This window comes from Budorcas taxicolor, chromosome 20 (assembly GCF_023091745.1).
Source record: "Budorcas taxicolor isolate Tak-1 chromosome 20, Takin1.1, whole genome shotgun sequence".
In the NCBI taxonomy this organism is placed as follows: domain Eukaryota; kingdom Metazoa; phylum Chordata; class Mammalia; order Artiodactyla; family Bovidae; genus Budorcas; species Budorcas taxicolor.
The window spans coordinates 7,918,211-7,936,697 of record NC_068929.1 but is presented as its reverse complement, the minus strand read 5'-3'; positions in this window follow the sequence as shown (position 1 = coordinate 7,936,697).

Below are 18,487 nucleotides of genomic sequence, written 5' to 3'. Positions count from 1 at the left end.
TGAATAACATCTGGAGATTAGCTGATAGTACTAGCTAAATAGCACATATTTTAAATCATGGTACTGTAGTTACGTAAGACAAGACTCCTTTTATAGGAGCTATCCACTGGAATGTTTAGGGATAAAGAAGTGTCATGTCTGCACTTCCTCTCAAATGTTTGAGAAAAAAAAATATGTGTAGATATTGAGACCACAGATGATAAGGTACATGTCGGGGATTGAGTGAAGAATGTATGGAGAATCTTTGAACTTTTCTTCCCATTTTTCTGGGAGGCTAAAAGTCACATCAAAAATGAACAGTTAAAAGGAAAAGGAGAGGCTGCCTTGCAGAGCTGGTTGTTGGAGAGCAAGAGTGGGAGCAGGGAACATGGGGAGGACTCTGACCAGCACAGGAGAGATAGTGGAAGGCGGTGTGGACTACAGTGGTGCCGGAGGAGGTGGGGAGATTTGAGATGTGTTCTGAAGGTACAGACAGCAGCATTCACAGATGGGTTGGACTTGGTGGCAGAGGGAGAGAGAATAATCAAGAACTTTCCACTGAACAGAGGCACTTTCCCAAGACGCGAAGGGCTGGAGGGACAGTTGTTACTTCAGTTCAGCTCAGTTCAGTTCAGTCGCTGAGTCATGTCCGACTCTTTGCGACCCCATGAATCGCAGCACGCTAGGCCTCCCTGTCCATCACCATCTCCCGGAGTTCACTCAGACTCACGTCCATCGAGTCAGTGACACCATCCAGCCATCTCATCCTCTGTCATCCCCTTCTCCTCCTGCCCCCAATCCCTCCCAGCATCAGAGTCTTTTTCAGTGAGTCAACTCTTAGGATGACGTGGCCAAAGTCCTGGAGTTTCAGCTTCAGCATCATTCCCTCCAAAGAAATCCCAGGGCTGATCTCCTTCAGAATGGACTGGTTGGATCTCCTTGCAGTCCAAGGGACTCTCAAGAGTCTTCTCCAACACCACAGTTCAAAAGCATCAATTCTTTGGCACTCAGCTTTCTTCATAGTCCAACTCTCACATCCAAACATGACCACTGGAAAAACCATAGCCTTGACTAGACGGACCTTTGTTGGCAAAGTAACGTCTCTGCTTTTCAATATGCTATCAGGTTGGTCATAACCTTTCTTCCAAGGAGTAAGCGTCTTTTCATTTCATGGCTGCAATCACCATCTGCAGTGATTTTGGAGCCCCGAAAAATAAAGTCTGACGCTGTTTCCACTGTTTCCCCATCTATTTCCCACGAAGTGATGGGACCAGATGCCATGATCTTCATTTTCTGAATGTTGACCTTTAAGCCAACTTTTTCACTCTCCTCTTTCATTTTCATCAAGAGGCTCTTTAGTTCCTCTTCACTTTCTGCCATAAGGGTGGTGTCATCTGCATATCTGAGGTGATTGATATTTCTCCCGGCAATCTTGATTCCAGTTTGTGCTTCTTCCAGCCCAGCGTTTCTCATGATGTACTCTGCACAGAAGTTAAATAAGCAGGGTGACAATATACAGCCTTGACGTACTCCTTTTCCTATTTGGAACCAGTCTGTTGTTCCATGTCCAGTTCTAACTGTTGCTTCCTGACCTGCATATAGGTCTCTCAACAGGCAGGTCAGGTGGTCTGGTATTCCCATCTCTTTCAGAATTTTCCGCAGCTGATTGTGATCCACACAGTCAAAGGCTTTGGCATAGTCAATAAAGCAGAAATAGATGTGTTTCTGGAACTCTCTTGCTTTTTCCATGACCCAACGGATGTTGGAAAGTTGATCTCTGGTTCCTCTCCCTTTTCTAAAACCAGCTTGAACGTCTGGAAGTTCACGGTTCACGTATTGCTGAACCCTGGCTTGGAGAATTTTGAGCATTACTTTACTAGCATGTGAGATGAGTGCAATTGTGCGGTAGTTTGAGCATTCTTTGGCATTGCCTTTCTTTGGGATTGGAATGAAAACTGACCTTTTCCAGTCCTGTGGCCACTGCTGAGTTTTCCAAATTTGCTGGCATATTAAGTGCAGCACTTTCACAGCATCATCTTTTAGGATTCAAAATAGCTCAACTGGAATTCCATCACCTCCACTAGCTTTGTTCGTAGTGATGCTTTCTAAGGCCCACTTGACTTCACATTCCAGGATGTCTGGCTCTAGGTGAGTGATCACACCATCATGATTATCTTGGTCATGAATATCTTTTTTGCATAGTTCTTCTGTGTATTCTTGCCACCTTTTCTTAATATCTTCTTCTTCTGTTAGGTCCATACCATTTCTGTCCTTTATGGAGCCCATCTTTGCATGAAATGTTCGCTTGGTATCTCTAAGTTTCTTGAAGAGATCTCTAGTCTTTCCCATTCTGTTCTTTTCCTCTATTTCTTTGCATTGATAGCTGAGGAAGGCTTTCTTAATTCTTCTTGCTATTCTTTGGAACTCTGCATTCAGATGCTTATATTTTTCCTTTTCTCCTTTGCTTTTTGCTTTCCTTCTTTTCACAGCTATTTGTAAGGCCTCCTCAGACAGCCATTTTGCTTTTTTGCATTTCTTTTCCATGGGGATGGTCTTGATCCCTGTCTCCAGTACAATGTCATGAACCTCTGCCCATAGTTCATCAGGCACTCTACCTATCAGATCTAATCCCTTAAATCTATTTCTCACTTCCACTGGATAATCATAAGGGATTTGATTTAGGTCATACCTGAATGGTCTAGTGGTTTTCCCTACTTTCTTCAATTTCAGTCTGAATTTGGCAATAAGGAGTTCATGATCTGAGCCACAGTCAGCTCCTGGTCTCGTTTTTGTTGACTGTATAGAGCTTCTCCATCTTTGTCTGCAAAGAATATAATCAATCTGATTTTGGTGTTGACCATCTGGTGATGTCCACGTGTAGAGTCTTCTCTTGTGTTTTTGGAAGAGGGTGTTTATTATGACCAGTGCATTTTGTTGGCAAAACTCTATTAGTCTCTGCCCTGCTTTATTCCGCATTCCAAGGCCAAATTTGCCTGTTACTCCAGGTATCTCTTGACTTCCCACTTTTGCATTCCAGTCCCCTATAATGAAAAGGACATCTTTTTTTAGGTGTTAGTTCTAGAAGGTCTTGTAGGTCTTCATAGAACCATTCAACTTCAGCTTCTTCAGCGTTACTGTTTGGGGCATAGACTTGGATTACTGTGATATTGAATGGTTTGCCTTGGAAACGAACAGAGATCATTCTGTTGTTTTTGAGATTGCATCCAAGTACTGCATTTCAGACTCTTTTGTTGACCATGATGGCTACTCCATTTCTTCTAAGGGATTCCTGCCCACAGTAGTAGATATAATGGTCATCTGAGTTAAATTCACCCATTCCAGTCCATTTTAGTTCGCTGATTCCTAGAATGTCAACGTTCACTCTTGCCATCTCTTGTTTGACCACTTCCAATTTGCCTTGATTCATGGACCTGACAGGTTCCTATGCAATATTGCTCTTTACAGCATCAGACCTGCTTCTATTACCAGTCACTTCCACAGCTGGGTATTGTTTTTGCTTTGGCTCCATCCCTTCATTCTTTCTGGAGTTATTTCTCCACTGATTTCCAGTAGCATACTGGGCACCTACTGACCTGGGGAGTTCCTCTTTTGGTATCCTATCATTTTGCCTTTTCATACTGTTCATGGGATTCTCAAGGCAAGAATACTGAAGTGGTTTGCCATTCCCTTCTCCAGTGGATCACATTCTGTCAGACCCCTCCACCATGACCTGCCCGTCTTGGGTGGCCCCACGGGCATCCTTAGTTTCATTGAGTTAGACAAGGCTGTGGTCCTAGTGTGATTAGATTGACTAGTTTTCTGTGATTATGGTTTCAGATGCCCTCTTGCAACACCTGCTGTCTTACTTGGGTTTCTCTTACCTTGGGCGTGGGGTATCTCTTCACTGCTGCTCCAGCAAAGCGCAGCCGCTGCTCCTTACCTTGGGCGAGGGATATCTCCTCACCGCCGCCAGCCCCCTCCCCGACCTTGAACGTGTAATTCCTCCTCTAGGCCCTCTGGGGCCGGCACAGCCACTGCTCCTTGAACGTGGGGTTGCTCCTCCCGGCCGCCGCCCCTGGCCTCAGGCAGGGGTAGCTCCTCTCGGCTGCTCCTGTGCTGCCGCAGCCTGGCACTCTCGGCCGCCGCACCTGACCTCGGACGCGGGTAACTCCTCCCAGCCGCCGCCGCTCGGGCATGGAGTCCTCTCGGCTTCTGCCCCTGACCTCGGTCGTTGGCTAGCTCTCGGCCACGTTCCCTGCGCGCCGTTGCAGCCGAGATCTGTGACCTACAGTAACAAAGGCACCACAGCTCCAAAGGACATCTCTGGAGCCAATGTCGTAGAAACAGGGTTTATGCTGTGCAGTGGCTGAGCCCTCAAGGAGTCAATGTCGAGCATGAGCGGAGGTGACAGGGGCCTCTGATATTTAAAGCTGCTTTTTTTTATATTGGAGGATATTTGCTTTTCAGTGTTGTGTTCGTTCCTGCTGTACAACAACGTGAATCAGCTAGGGGTGTGTGTGTGTGTATATATATATATATATATATATATATATATATATATATGTCCCCTCCCTCTTGAGCCTCCCTCCCACCTCCCACATCCCATCCTTCTATTCTCGGTCATCACAGAGCACTGAGCTGAGCTCCCCGTGTTATACAGCAGCTTCCCCCTAGCTATCTATTATATATATATATATATATATATATATATATATATATATATATATATATGTGTGTGTGTGTGTGTGTGTGTGCGTGTATATATACATATATACGGTAGTGTATACATTGCCATGCCACTCTCAATTTGTTCCACCCTCTCCTTCCCCGCTGTGTCCACAAGTTGTAGAGGTGCACAAGACCTCTACATCTAGGTCTCTAGAAGCTTCTTGAGCAAACAAAGGGAGTTTCATTTTAGCTCTAGGGTGAGTGACTGACAATGACCTTTTCTTGAGTACTTCCTGTGTACCAGGCACTGTGCAAGGCACTTTAGACACTTTTTTTCCTTCTTCTCACCATCCTCTCGTGAGATAAACACTGGTATCCCCATTTAGAGCATGATGCAACTAAGGGTCAGAGAAGTGAAGTGACTCGCCCCAGGTCACACAGCCAGGAAGCGAGAGAGCCGGCTTTTGAACCCAGTCCCTCCCCCCCACCCCCTCCCCCCACAAGAGAACCTGCCTGGCCGTTCCTGTTTTCTATGGCATCTTGCCCTGCTCCCCTAAGGACGGTTTCCCCACTTTGAAGAGAAGCCACTCGGCTGTTTTTCCCGACAGCTGTGAGGGTGTCGTTGGGCGGGGAGGGGCGGGGGGCGGGGGGCGGGGCGGGCATTGTGTTGCAGACCCAGCCCCTTCCAGGAAAGAACTCCTGAATTGCAGGATTCTGCCCGCCCGCACTCTGGCGGCACCCAGAGAAAGCGCCCCCTCCAGCTCCCGCCTTTCTCTACGTCTCCTTCTCTATAAACAGCTCCGGGAGGGTGGGGCGCGGCCTCCCCCAGCCCGATCCACCTCCTGGACCGGTGCCTGCTCACATTCCCCTGCTTATCGCTGTGGGTAACAAATCAGTAGCGATCGCTGTGAGTCATCGAGAGCCTACTGAGTGCCAGGCTCTCTGTACACCATGGCTGATTTCCCCGGGGCCCAGTGAGGTGGCCATATCCATCTGCATTTCAATATGGGGAGCCTGAGGGTCAGACGGGCAAAAGAACCCGTCCCAGGTCTCAGAACCAGGGCGCCGCTAAGCCAGGATTCAGCATATCCCAAGCACCAGGCCCAGGGCTGCCCCGCCGGAGCTCCGGAATCACTTTCTGAAGGGACTTAAGCCCACCCAAGGGTCTGACCACAAAGCTCCGATCTGTCTCTGTGCTTCAGGGTCATCAACGCAGGCCAAGCTGAAAGGCACAAAAGGTCTTGCTCCCCTGGCCCCAGCCCCCGCGGGCTGCTTAGCTCTGGGTTTCCAACATCTCTCCCTTCTGCCTGCTCTCTGTTCCAACAGAGCCTCACCCGCCACACCCAGCCCAGCCCAAGCCGAGACAGGGCCCGAAAGCCCTCTATTCCCCATCCCACCTTGGGCAGCCCAGGGCCTGGAAGGGGGAAGACATCAGAGGTAGGGGCCAACAGGCTGGGTGGGTGCGGCTGGGTGCAGCTGTGCCTGAAGAACAAAGAGAACTGCTTCTCACAGAGCTAGAAGACTTGGCATTCTTGCTGTTTTAGGCCCAGACACATTCCTCTGTGCGCTGCACAGCCTAGAAAAACAGGTCTGTTGTGTTCAGTTATGTACAGTTCAACAGCCGGGTACCACGGTTCCATTGCATTAGTCAGTGCTGGCTGATTGCTGTGACAAATAGCCCCTCATCTCAGGTGGCTCAGCACGATGAAGGTGTTTGGATTTCTGTTTTGTTTTTTTTGTCTCTTCTTTTGGCACAATGTCTGGGAATAACTTTCAGGTACACCAGCAAACAATTTGAAAAGTTGAGTGGAGGTGATAAATGAAAGAAGTCTGGGAAAATGTCAGTAGATTTTGAAACTGAATGACGGATGACTAAGATGGGTTACTATACCATAGTCTCTACTTCTTTTGTATATTCCAAACATTTATGGATATTTATTTGTCACTCAGACAAAGCTCAGTGCTCATGTTCCTGGCCTATGGCTCTCCTGGGTGGTTTCCCTTTAATGGACGCTCCAAGACACAGGCCCTTTCATCTTGTGTCTCCTCTGCCATCTTTTGGCCTCAAGGTTATTTTGGAATCATCCAAACAGAATACAAGAAGAAAGAAAAAAGATGACATACCCACTACTTAGCACCTTATCCTGAAAGTGCTCTGCACATTGCATTGGTGAGAACTGGTCACGTGGTTGGCCAGGAAAAGTACTGGGAGATATAATTCCCGGCTGGGTGGGTACATTCCAGCATCACCACTGTATAATAGAAAGGGAATTGAAACTTGGTTGGTCAGCTGACCATATCATCTATAACTACTCTACTAGGCCGTGTTAAGGCGATGCCCAAGGAGGTAGCCTGGCCTCCTGCAAGGAGATAGAAAAGGGATTTTACAAGGTTTGTAAGGATGTATTTGTAAGCTGTTATTACAAGGCTTCCCAGACTTGCTCCATGACATACCCGTGAGGTGGTTCTGGCTTAGAGAAGAAGGGGAGGTGACGGGAAAGGAGGCCCCAGGTCACCGGAGCTCTCGGGGCACCTGTCCTTCAGCACTCTGATGCCCCCCATTCCAGCATCCACAGCCCTTGCAGAATGTGCTACCATTGAAGGAACATGGACATGATGTACAAGGGCTATTTCAAACTGTTTCTTATAACCACATATGAATCTATAATTATCTCTGTAAAAAGGGGAGAATGGCAAAGGAGAGACTCTGGAGTACCCCAAGTCACCAGAAGCTACCCTAAGATGGACCCAGGGCCCCTGATCCCACTCCCTCTGCCCCCTTCCCAGGCCCCTAGAGTGGTGATTCCAAAGTCCAGACGTGCCTGGCTCCTCTGCTGGGGCTTATAGGATGGTGTCCAGTCTCTGTCACGATGTGTCACAATCTGACTTTTCCCCAAACCATCTCTCCATCCTTGCTGTTTTCCCTCCCTCCCTGCTTCACACCCCTGAACCCAAGCCCCCATACACCTCAATCACCCTGAGCCACTAGCTGTTCTTCAAACTCCTCACGATTTCTCCCCCCTTGGTCCTTCCACATGCTGTCCTTTGGAGTCCCGACCCACACAGCAAACTCCTACACGTGTTCCGAGACCTGTGTCCCTGCCACACCACCTTCTCTTACTGCTTGTGTTCATCCTCTAACCCACCGTTCAACGGCCCACATTCATTTGTGGATCTTTCTCCCCTGCTGGATTGTGAACTCCTTGGGCGCGTCTTCATTTTAAAATCCTTAGTTCCCAACATGCCTGCAAGGACTAGTTTTCACTCTCACGCTGCTACTACCACTCTCTCTGACCCACACCTGTCCACCACTTACCCCAGCTTCACTGAGTCAACCCAGTGGACCCTTCTAGGCCTTGACCAGGTGTCAGAGCGTAGAGGAAGACAAAGCTTTGCACCTGGAGAGATGTGATGTCAGACCTTGACTCTGCCAAGTTCTACTGTGTTTTCTTGGCAAGATTAGTTCAATTTGCTGGGCCTCAGTTTCCTCCTCTGTAAGACAGAAGCAATCACCATTCTTCCCAGGGTTGATATAAGGACTACAGGAGGGGGTGTATGAAAGAATGCAACATAGATCAATGAATGTTTCTCCTGTCCTGTAAAGCCCTTCTTCTTATCCACCAGCGACCTTTCTTTCCTTTTGAATCTTTAAGACAATTTTTTAGGGACTTCCCTGATGGTGCAGTGGATGAGTCTGCCTGCTAATGCAGGGGACACAGGTTCGATCCCTAGTCATAGAAGGTTCCACATGCCCTGGGGCAGCTAATCCCGGGTGCCACAGCTGCTGAGCCTTCACTCTGGAGCTCACGTGCCGCAACTACTCCTGAAGCCCTTGTGCCCAGAGCATGTGCTCTGCAACTGGAGAAGACACTGCAACGATGAGGTCGAGCAGTGCGACAGAGTAGCCCCCACTCGCCGCAACTGGAGAAAACCGGCTCACAGGAACCAAGACCAGTGCAGCCAACGTAAGTTTTTTTTTAAAAGAAAATATTTGTTTTAAAAAGCTTAATTTTTTTAGAGCAGTTTTAGGTTTACAACAAAACTGAGAGGGAATACAAAGAGTGCCCTTACAGCCCCTCCCTCTACACATGCATAGCTGACCCCACTCTTAACGTCCCTACATTTGCTACATTGACACATCTTTCTCACCTAGAGACCATGGTTTACATTACTGTTCAGTCTTATGTGCATTCCACAGATTTGGACAAATGTATAATGACCTGTGTTTGTCCTTATAACATCCTATAGAGTATTTCCACCATCCTGAAATATGCTCTGTGCTCTGCCTATTAACCTGCCCCTCCCCCTGCCTCATCCCTGGCAACCTCTGATCTTTTGACAATAGTTTTGCCTTTTCCAGATGTCGTATAGTTGGAATCTCCTAGTCATAGACTTCTCAGATTGGCTTCTTTGATTTAGCAATATGTGTTTAAGATTACTCCTTGTCTTTTCATGGCTTGACACCACATTTCTTCTTAGTGTTGACTGATATGTCATTGTCTGGCTATGCCACAGTTAATCAATCCATTCACTTACTGATGAAGGCCATCTGGGTTGCTTCCCAGTTTGGCAATTGTGAATGAAGCTGCTATAAACATCCATGTTCAGATTTTTGCAAGGACATAAGTTTTTTTTTCTGACATAAGTTTTTAATTCATTTGGGTATGTACCCAGGATCACAATTGCTGAATTGTATAGTAGGAATATGTATAGTTTTGCAAAAAAGAAAAACTGCCAAGCTATCTTCGAGAGTGACACTAGCATTTTGCCTTCCCACCAGCAATAGGTGAGAATTTCCTTTTGACCCTTTATTGAGTGAATGATGAGCACTACATTGTCAGTGCATGTTAGCCCAAGTTCCCTGGGTAGATTATTAAAACCTGGAAAGCCAGGGCCTGTGGGGAATATCTCATCTGTAGCCCAAAGGACCCCGTTCAGCAGGAAGCACTCAGCGGGCACTCCAGGGGGGAAGTGGAGCTGTTTTTTATGAGGAAAACCCGGAAGGTTCACAGTGAAAAGACAGCTAGCTATTACTTTTGAGTACCTAACTAAAATACTTTGCATTTTACATGTATTTTCAAATTTAATCCTAACTACAAGTTTTTTAAGGGAAATATTCTCCCTATCTCCACTTAAAAGTACTATATCTTTTTGAAATAAGTGAGAAGTCTTATTTCATCCCTGTTCCCATCTACTCTTTGCCTCAAGGAATCACACTGAATAGGTTCTGGTGTGTCTCTCCAGATAGAAAAATACATTCCTGTATGTAAATACAAGAGCATAGTCTTAAAATCCTCTTTCCTTATATAAAATAGAACATATTTGTCACGCCATACAACATTTTGTTCTTTTCAATCTACAGTTCGCCTTGAAGACTTTTCTATTTCAATAGACAGAGAAAGTCCTGACTTTATCCCACTGTCTGGAGGTATCATCATGTATCTAACCAGTCCCTATTAAGGGAATTTTACATTGTGGAACTGAAGGCCAGAGAGGGAAAGATACTCGTCCCAGGTCACATGGAAGTGGAAGGAAGGGCTCCCAGGTCCTCGCCTTCTTCTTTTTTATACTAGAGAAGCTTCACTACATCTCTCCTTTGAAGCACAGTGCAGAGAAGCGCTGTAAACTGTCCTGGCTCTACAGGAAGGGGCTAATCCACTGATCAGCTTCCTTACCTCAGGAAGCTGGCTCCAGGTGCCTGGTAATGTCTGAAGAAGGATAAGAGCCTGGATCCCAGGATCAGTTGGGTTGTCAGGATAGTTGGTCCTGGAGAGGCTTCCTGGGTCCAAGTTCTGGCCCTACCACTGAGCAGGTGTATGACCTTGACCACAAGACTTAACGTCTCCAGGGCTCAGCTTCCCCATCTATAAAATAGGGATGATAATTGTATTCTCCAGAAGAACAGAATCCATTTATTTATTTTATGTAATTGACTCAGGACTCCCCTAACGGCTCAGAGGGTAAAGAATCCACCTACAGTGCAGGAGACAAAGGAGACACGGGTTTGATTCCTGGGTCGGGTAAGTCTCCTAAAGGAGGGCATGGCAACCCACTCCAGTATTCTTGCCTGCAGAATCCCGAGAACAGAGGAGCCTGGCAGGCTATAGCCTGTAGGGCCGCTAATAGTCAGACACAACTGAGTGACTAACACTTTCACTTCTCACTTTCTCACGTGACTGACTGTTGTTCAGTTGCTCAGTCGTGCCCAGCTGTTTGCAAGCCCATGTGCTGCAGCATGCCAGGCTTGCCTGTCCTTCACTGTCTCCCAGAGTTTGCTCAAACTCATGTCCACAGAGTCAGTGATGCCATCCAGCCATCTTGTCCTCTGTGGCCCCTGTGACTGAGTGTGAGGGCTGGGAAATCCAAAACTTGTTAGCAGACTCGCAGCCTGGAAACTCACATAGGGTTTTTATATTAGTCTTGAGGCAGAATTCTTCTTTGGGAAACCTTCAGGCCTTCAACTTTTTGGATAAAGCCCACCCACATTAGGGAGGGTAGTCTTTTCTTAAAACCAACCTATTATAGGTGTTAATCTCATCAACAAAACAACCTTCATGGCCACACCTAGTGTTTGCCCAACAAGTGGACACCACAGTTTGCCCAGCGGACATCCCAACAGACATAGCCCCTGTGAAAGCAAGTGTGAGAAGGCTGGGCACCACCCGTGGGACTTGTAGTGAACGGTAAACGAGGTTTAGCTGCTGGTGCTGCAAGCTGGGCCACCACAGGTATTACGACGTCAGGAGATGCACGAGAGCCATGGGCTCAGGACCCCCTGCCTCCCCTCCCCCAGCCGGGCCCTGAGGACGCTGGCAGTGTGGCTGCAGTGCCCCCTGAGGGGCTCACAGACCAGCCCCCGTGGAGGCCGAAACACAGACAACGACAAGACCTCAGACATGCCTCTGACAGACGGGACACACAAGGGAAGGCGGTGGGGCCCAGGAGTGAGCCAGAGACCGGAGACACCTTCCTGGAGAAGATGACATGGTGATCAGGCGTAGAGGGTAAAGCCAAATGAGCCAAGTGAAGACGGAGGGCAGCAGTATTCTGGATAGAACACCACCAGTGCAAAGGCACCAAGGAGTGAGGAGTGAGAATCAGCGTGGGGCAGGGCCCCCAGCTCTGTTGCTGCGGACGGAGGCAGAACCCATCGCAGGGCGTGGCAGGCCAAGCCTAGGCGTTAGGACAGGACGGCGCAGACAAGAGCTCACAGTGCGCCAAGTGCCAGGCACCAACTACGGATTTGCACCCTCACAGCTCTTGTAGGAGGTTGATGCTATTACTACCCCAGGTTAGGTGTTTTGCAAAGTCACACAGCTGAAAGAGATGGGCCAAGATTCAAGTCCAGACAGACAGCTAGTTCCAGGGCCCACAAGAGCTGGAAAATGCTGCTGGGGTGGCTGGGGGAGGGGGCAGGTGGGGTCCGTTGCATTCGGGATGATGGGGACTGCCAAGGGGAGGTCCTGGGAAGTGAGAGACAAATGCTGGAGACAGGAGTGTAGACCCACCCCCAGGGCAGAAGTCTGCCTCACTCTCACCAGTGTACACGGGCTGTGTGCCAGGACCACTGCTTTGGCACCCCTTGAAATCTTCCCCCAGGCCCTGCAAAGAGGCAAAAGTCATCTTCCTTTGGGGAGGAGGAGGCTGAGGGCATCACCTTGGCCATCCCATGCTGTGAGGGAGGCAGGGAATGCAGAGGCCCTCAGGCTGAGTGCGTGGCCACCCTGAGGAGCAACAGAGTTTCGTTCACCAGGGTAACTTGAGACATGGCTGTCTGGGTGTCAGTTGATAGTATCTGCCCCATGGAGGTTCAGAGAGGTCAAGATACTTGCCCAAAGTCACACAGCTGATAAATGTCAGCAGGGATTTGAACTCCGTTCTGTCCACTCTCACGGAGCACACGGGTCCCGGCTCCAGCGCCTTCCCAGGAATCTCTCCCCACTCCTCAGCATTGCGCTCAAGCCACCATCCACTCAGGCGCCCCGGCTCACCCTGTCACCCTGCCCCCAGCCTCTGCCTCTGATTCCTGTGTGTTCCATTTCCTGCTACAACTGCTCCGAAAAGCTCCCTCGACACAGTGCACACACCCAGAACTCTGATTCTTGTTTTCATCTGTCATTCTTTCCAGATTCTCGGCCTTCTCGCCTTTCCTCCCCATCCCGCTCTCCCCAGAGGCCCCAGAGGCCACCGAGGATAAATTACATCATCTGTGCTCTGGACCTCACGGGGCCCAATTATCAGGCTATAAGTGGAAACGCCCTGCATTTTCCCACAGGAAAGCGTGCTCCCTCATTCCTGGCCCTGCATGCTTCTGGGGATCTGGGCAGAGTCTATGGGCTCATGCCTGAAGGATATCAATGCCCCCGGGGCACCTTTTTTATCCACTGCAGACCCTCTCAGCTTCTTCCACGTGGGCATGGGTGGCTCTCAGCAGAAGAGAGGCAGCACCATGGGGTCAGGGCAACAGCAGTTTGGGAGTCTCATAGACCCGCATTCCTGCCCGCCAGTGCAAAAGAGATGCAGGTTTGATCCCTGGGTTGGGAAGATCCCTTGGAGAAGGAAATGGCAACCCACCCCAGTATTCTTGCTTGAAAAATCCCATGGACAGAGGAGACAGGCAGGCTGCAGTCCATGGGATGGCAGAGGCGGACACCACTGAGTGTCTGAGCACAACAGCAGCATTCCTGCCCAGCTCCTCTGCTTCCCGCCTGCATGAACTTGGACAGGTGGCTTCATGGCTCCGGGATTCTATTGTCTCACTTTAAAGTTGGGAATAATAACAGACAGCATCTCACTGAATCCCGTTAACAATCCTCTGAAATACAAGCAACGTCCCCATTTGACAAGTGAGTAACCAGGCACAGAGAGAGTTAGACATTAGCCCAAGGCCACAAGCTAGCAGAAGGGGACGCCAGGGCCTGGATTAGAACCTGTGACATCAGGAGAGCTCTGAACTGCTAAGGAGTGACCCGGAGAGGTGGGCATGGCTTTTTGCGGCCCAGATATGCAGAACCTGGGCATTCAGTGGAGTGGGGTCAGGTGTCAGGGGACATCCAGATTCCAGAACTGACTCAGCCCTTGCCCATTGTTGAGGAGAGGGAACATTAATTTTTCAGTACTCAGCTTTCCCAGCTGTAAAATGGGGATGACAGTCCCCACTCCAAAGCTATCGTGGGGATCACAGAGGGTAATGCTCCCAGACCTCCACCACGCCTGGTTTACAGGCCTCGTCTCCCCAGCATTGAGAGCCCTTGGACAGCAAGGAGATCAAACTAGTCAATCTTAAAGGAAATCACCCCTAAATACTCATTGGAAGGACTGATCCTGAAGCTGAAGCTTCAATACTTTGGCCACCTGATGCAAAGAGCCAACTCATTTGAAAGGACCCTGATACTGGGAAAGATTGAGGGCAGGAGGAGAAGGGGACGACAGAGGATGAGATGGTTGGATGGAAATACCAATTCGATGGACAGAAACTTGGGCAAACTCTGGGAGATGGTGAGGGACAGGAAAGCCTGGCATGCTGCAGTCCGTGGGGTCGCAAAGAGTCAGACACGACTTGGAAACTATTCCCCTGCATTAACCACTAGCGGCTTTTTCTTTAAATGAACCACAATTTATTACTCAAATATATTTATAGGAACTTTATTGAAACTAACTTCCTGTTGCTACCTTAAAAAGGAAACCAGGCACATTTGCCACAAATAGAAGGTATTTAAACAGTGAATGCTGGCAAGCAAGTGTTAAAGCGTTAAAGCGTTAGCGCCTGCTCTCACAGGCGGAGCGCGCTTCCTGCTCCTTCCATCTCCAGGCTGGGCTATCCAAGCCGGATCCGGAGACCCTCCGAGTACCTTGTCACCTCTCTGCGAGCACACAGCCCATGTCCTGGCTTGGTACACAGAAGATGGCCAGAAACCCGAGCTCCTCTCTTCAGCCTCACTCCCCGAGAACAGACCTCTCACAGGAAAAACTGGCCTTCCCCTTCCAAAGGACGCCCCAGAAGCAACCTACAACCACACTTGCGTTCCCCTGCCACCTCCACTTACGTACAGAGGGCTGAGGTTTACCGCTGACTGTGACTCACCGTGGTGTGAGGTGTGGCGGGCCACGACGTGTTGTCCCCGGCCACCACCCTGAGGCTTCTGGACAGGAGCTACAGCGCTCCTCGTGTACTGAGAGCCAGCAGTGCTCTAAGACCACCGTGGTTCCCTAGTGCCCAGAGGGGCATGTGTACCTCAACAGCCTACCAGCAGCACCCTCACCGTGCTCAGTCGAGACGCACTCTCTGCCATGGCCCTCTGTGCCTGAATCTTCCTGCAGCTGTCCCACAGGCTGAATGCCCTTGAGCAAAGCACTCAAACTCCCTGAGGGCCAGACCCCTGGGAGGGGAAGAGTCCCTGTCTCATTAGCTTGTCTTGAGGCCCTACCAGCAGAATGTCCATGGGCAGCACTGTCGCTGCTTCCCAAAGGGCCCCTCAGGGCAGCTGCACCCCCTCTGGCACCTTAGCATGCATGCTCTTTGCAGTCTGCTTGAGTTTCCCCAGCATGCCCCCCTCCCTTCTGCCAAAGGGCTTTTGCACCACGGTTGCCACTGCTCAGAGTGCTCTTCCTCCACCTATGGGCCCTGTGACCTCCTTCATGCTCAGCTGTCAGTTCAGGGTCACCTCCTCCAGGAAGCCTTCCCAGACTTCAGACCAGCTCAGATCCCTGTTACTGCTTTGGCAGAAACAAGCACCCCCTAATCATTTGAGCTCCAGCCCCATCCCTGGACTCCATCTGGCCAGGAGCATTTCCCTTTCGTTGTCTCTGTGGCCCAGCATTCATATAGAGCCAGGCACAGGGCAAGAGCCCCCCAAATAGATGCCATCATTAGATTATTAGCATCTGCCTGCTTGTGGGGAGGAGCTGGTGTGTTTCCCCTCCATCCCTTGCTCCTGCTGGTGCCCCTACGGTATATGTCTGTCTCTCTCCTCTCCTGTAACATCTGGCACCAGTTAGATTTTCCTCCCTCTGGATGCTCACAGCCACCTTGTGAGGCAGCAGGGAAGATTGTTACCCTGCTTTCAGGTATGGAAACTAAGGCTAAAATAGAACCCTCGATTTGCCTGAGCTCCCACAGCTGAGAAGTGGCCAGATCTTGAGGCAACTGTGGTCTTCAGACCCTAGTATGAAACTCAGCCAGGGTTTAGGGGTTTTTCCATCCTTCCTTGTCCCCACAATCTCTGGGACTCCCAACACACAACTCCTCTTCCTGCTCAACTCATTGCACGGATGTTTAACTGTACTTCATTTCTTTCTCATGGCAGCCCCCCAGAATGGTGTTACCATTCCCATTTTAGAGGCAGGAGAACAGAAAGATCCACAGGCTAGCAACCCACCCCCTACCACACAAGTGCTGAGGAGCAGAGCCTGGAGTCAGATCCAGGTCAAGGAAGGCGTGGAGTGATCTTCCCCCTCCACTGCCCTCGTGCTGGCAGCCTGGTTTCCTATGGAGATGACCACCTCCCACCACCCATTATGCACACAGTCCGGCAGGGCTGTCCATCAGGGTGCCTCACCTGCCCTTGACCCCGACTAGCAGAGGAACTCCACACGGTGACCTTTGCTGAGTGCTCCTGTGAGAGTGTCTATCTATCCTCACTGCCTGGATCCCCAGAGCACCTGCCCTCGCAGAAGCCTCCAGCTTCTCTGTGGAATCTGGGAGCCACACCGTATTTTCCCAGTGTGTTCCTTTGAGCTGAAGTTGGACAACCTGTTTCTGCTGCTTGCAACCAGAAGCACTGGCTGCTTCTCCCAAGCTGGTGATAAGATCCATGAGACTCGAGCCTTGCCTCACGCTCCTTTTATATTCTCCTTGTGCCTGGCCCAGAGCGAGGCAGCTGGTATGTGTTGGAGAAGCTGAGAAGCGTGGAGATGCTGAATGGTGCGATCCTTCGCCATTCTTAATGTCTTCTTTACGTTTTATGTCAGTTTCCACATTTTCTACAATAAACTTGTATTGCTTGATTTTCTTCTAAAGAAATAAGCTAAGGATCCCTCAAAACAATGACCATTGAGTCCCCAGTGAAGTGCCCACTGATTCCCCAATCCTCTGCCTCTATGGGAGCTTTCAGGAGGTGTGGGATTTCACAGACAAGTCTACTTTGGATCATTGACTGCACACCCTCCAGAGAGCCCCAGATATGAATGAAAATCCCCGGCTTAGGAACCTGATGCCAGCTTAAGCCAAGGAAAATCTGCCTCACTCCCCTCCCCAAATTACAATATACCCACTGGAAAAGGGACTGAGCAACTTCACTCTCACTTTTCACTGTCATGCATTGGAGAAGGAAATGGCAGCCCACTGCAGTGTTCTTGCCTGGAGAATCCCAGGGACGGGGGAGCCTGGTGGGTTGCCGTCTATGGGGTCGCACAGAGTCGGACACGACTGAAGTGACTTAGCAGCAGCAGCAGCAATACTCCCATCTTGGATTTTTAAAAGATATTTTTCCCAAGTACAGAAGGAATACATTTTGTTTTCGCATCTGTATGCGTGCGTGCGTGCTCAGTTGTTCCAGTCACGTGCGACTCTGCGACCCTATGAACAGTAGCCCGCCAGGCTCCTCGGTCCATGGGATTTTCCCAGCAAGAATACCGAAATGGGTCGCCATGCCCTCCTCCAGAGGATCTTCCTGACCCAGGAACTGAACCCGTATCTCTTGCATATCCTGCCCTGCAGGCAGATTGTTTACCACCAAGCCACCGGGGAAGTGCATATATTTACTTCAACTTCTTTCTCATTGTATTAACCTTCTTTTAATTATCTATATGTATTACCTGCATTGTTAAAGTTTCTAATGCAAATCAAAAACAAAGTCATTTTTAATCATAACACAAATTTTTAAACAATACAGAAGAACATGAAAAAGAAAATTAAAATCACCTGTTTTCCCAGCACTCAGAGGTAATATTAGGATCAGAATGTGAATGTATTTCCTTCCAGTCATTTTTCTGTGCAGATGGCCATGCTTTCAGGGTGGCTGTCTTTCTGTCTCTTGGCTTCTTTTTTATTCTTAGAGCCGCCATCTGCTTGAACCATTTTAAAATTATGTATGAGCGACATAATAAAATGCCACATTATTGTACAAGCATTGTTTGTCAGGTATCCACACACATTTGCATATACCCACACACGTGCACACAGAGTGCTGCGTTCATGTACCTCGATGTTTGCTAGGTGCCTGCATACGCACATAAACACTCAGATAGATACATTTGATTTGTGCTCACCAACAAGAGGTGTGTTTAAATATGTAGGAAAGGAATACCATATTATGAGTAGAACAAATATGAAACCTTAAATAGAAATGTCAGGAAATTATAGATCCCTGGGTAATGGATGAATCATCGGGGGTGGACTGATAATTTTAGGACCAAAGTTGACCAAAGGCATTCACCACACCTTTAACTTCGTGCTTCAAATTCCATTGCATAAGATAATTTAAGGGTACGTTTTTTAATGTATGTATGTTCGTCTCTTTCTAATTGTCTTTCCATCTCATAGTACTGAGATTCACATCCTCCTAACTTGTTCTCTTTGCTGACTCTGCCCTATGGTTGATCGCTTTTCTTATGTATTAATAGTCTGTGTGCTGTGATTTTTGTGAGAGTATCCTGTGCCCTTGGAGAAGTGTCTTTGAAAACCAGTTTTACGTTTTCTCTTTGGTGCTCCTGAGTCTTCACTAGTCAAGATTCAGTTTCTACAATGTTGTCTTGGTATGGCCTTCCTGTTCTAACTGGATAGCATAAATTTAATCTCTACTCACTCACATGGTGCAAGCTTGCGATTTCAAATTCTCCA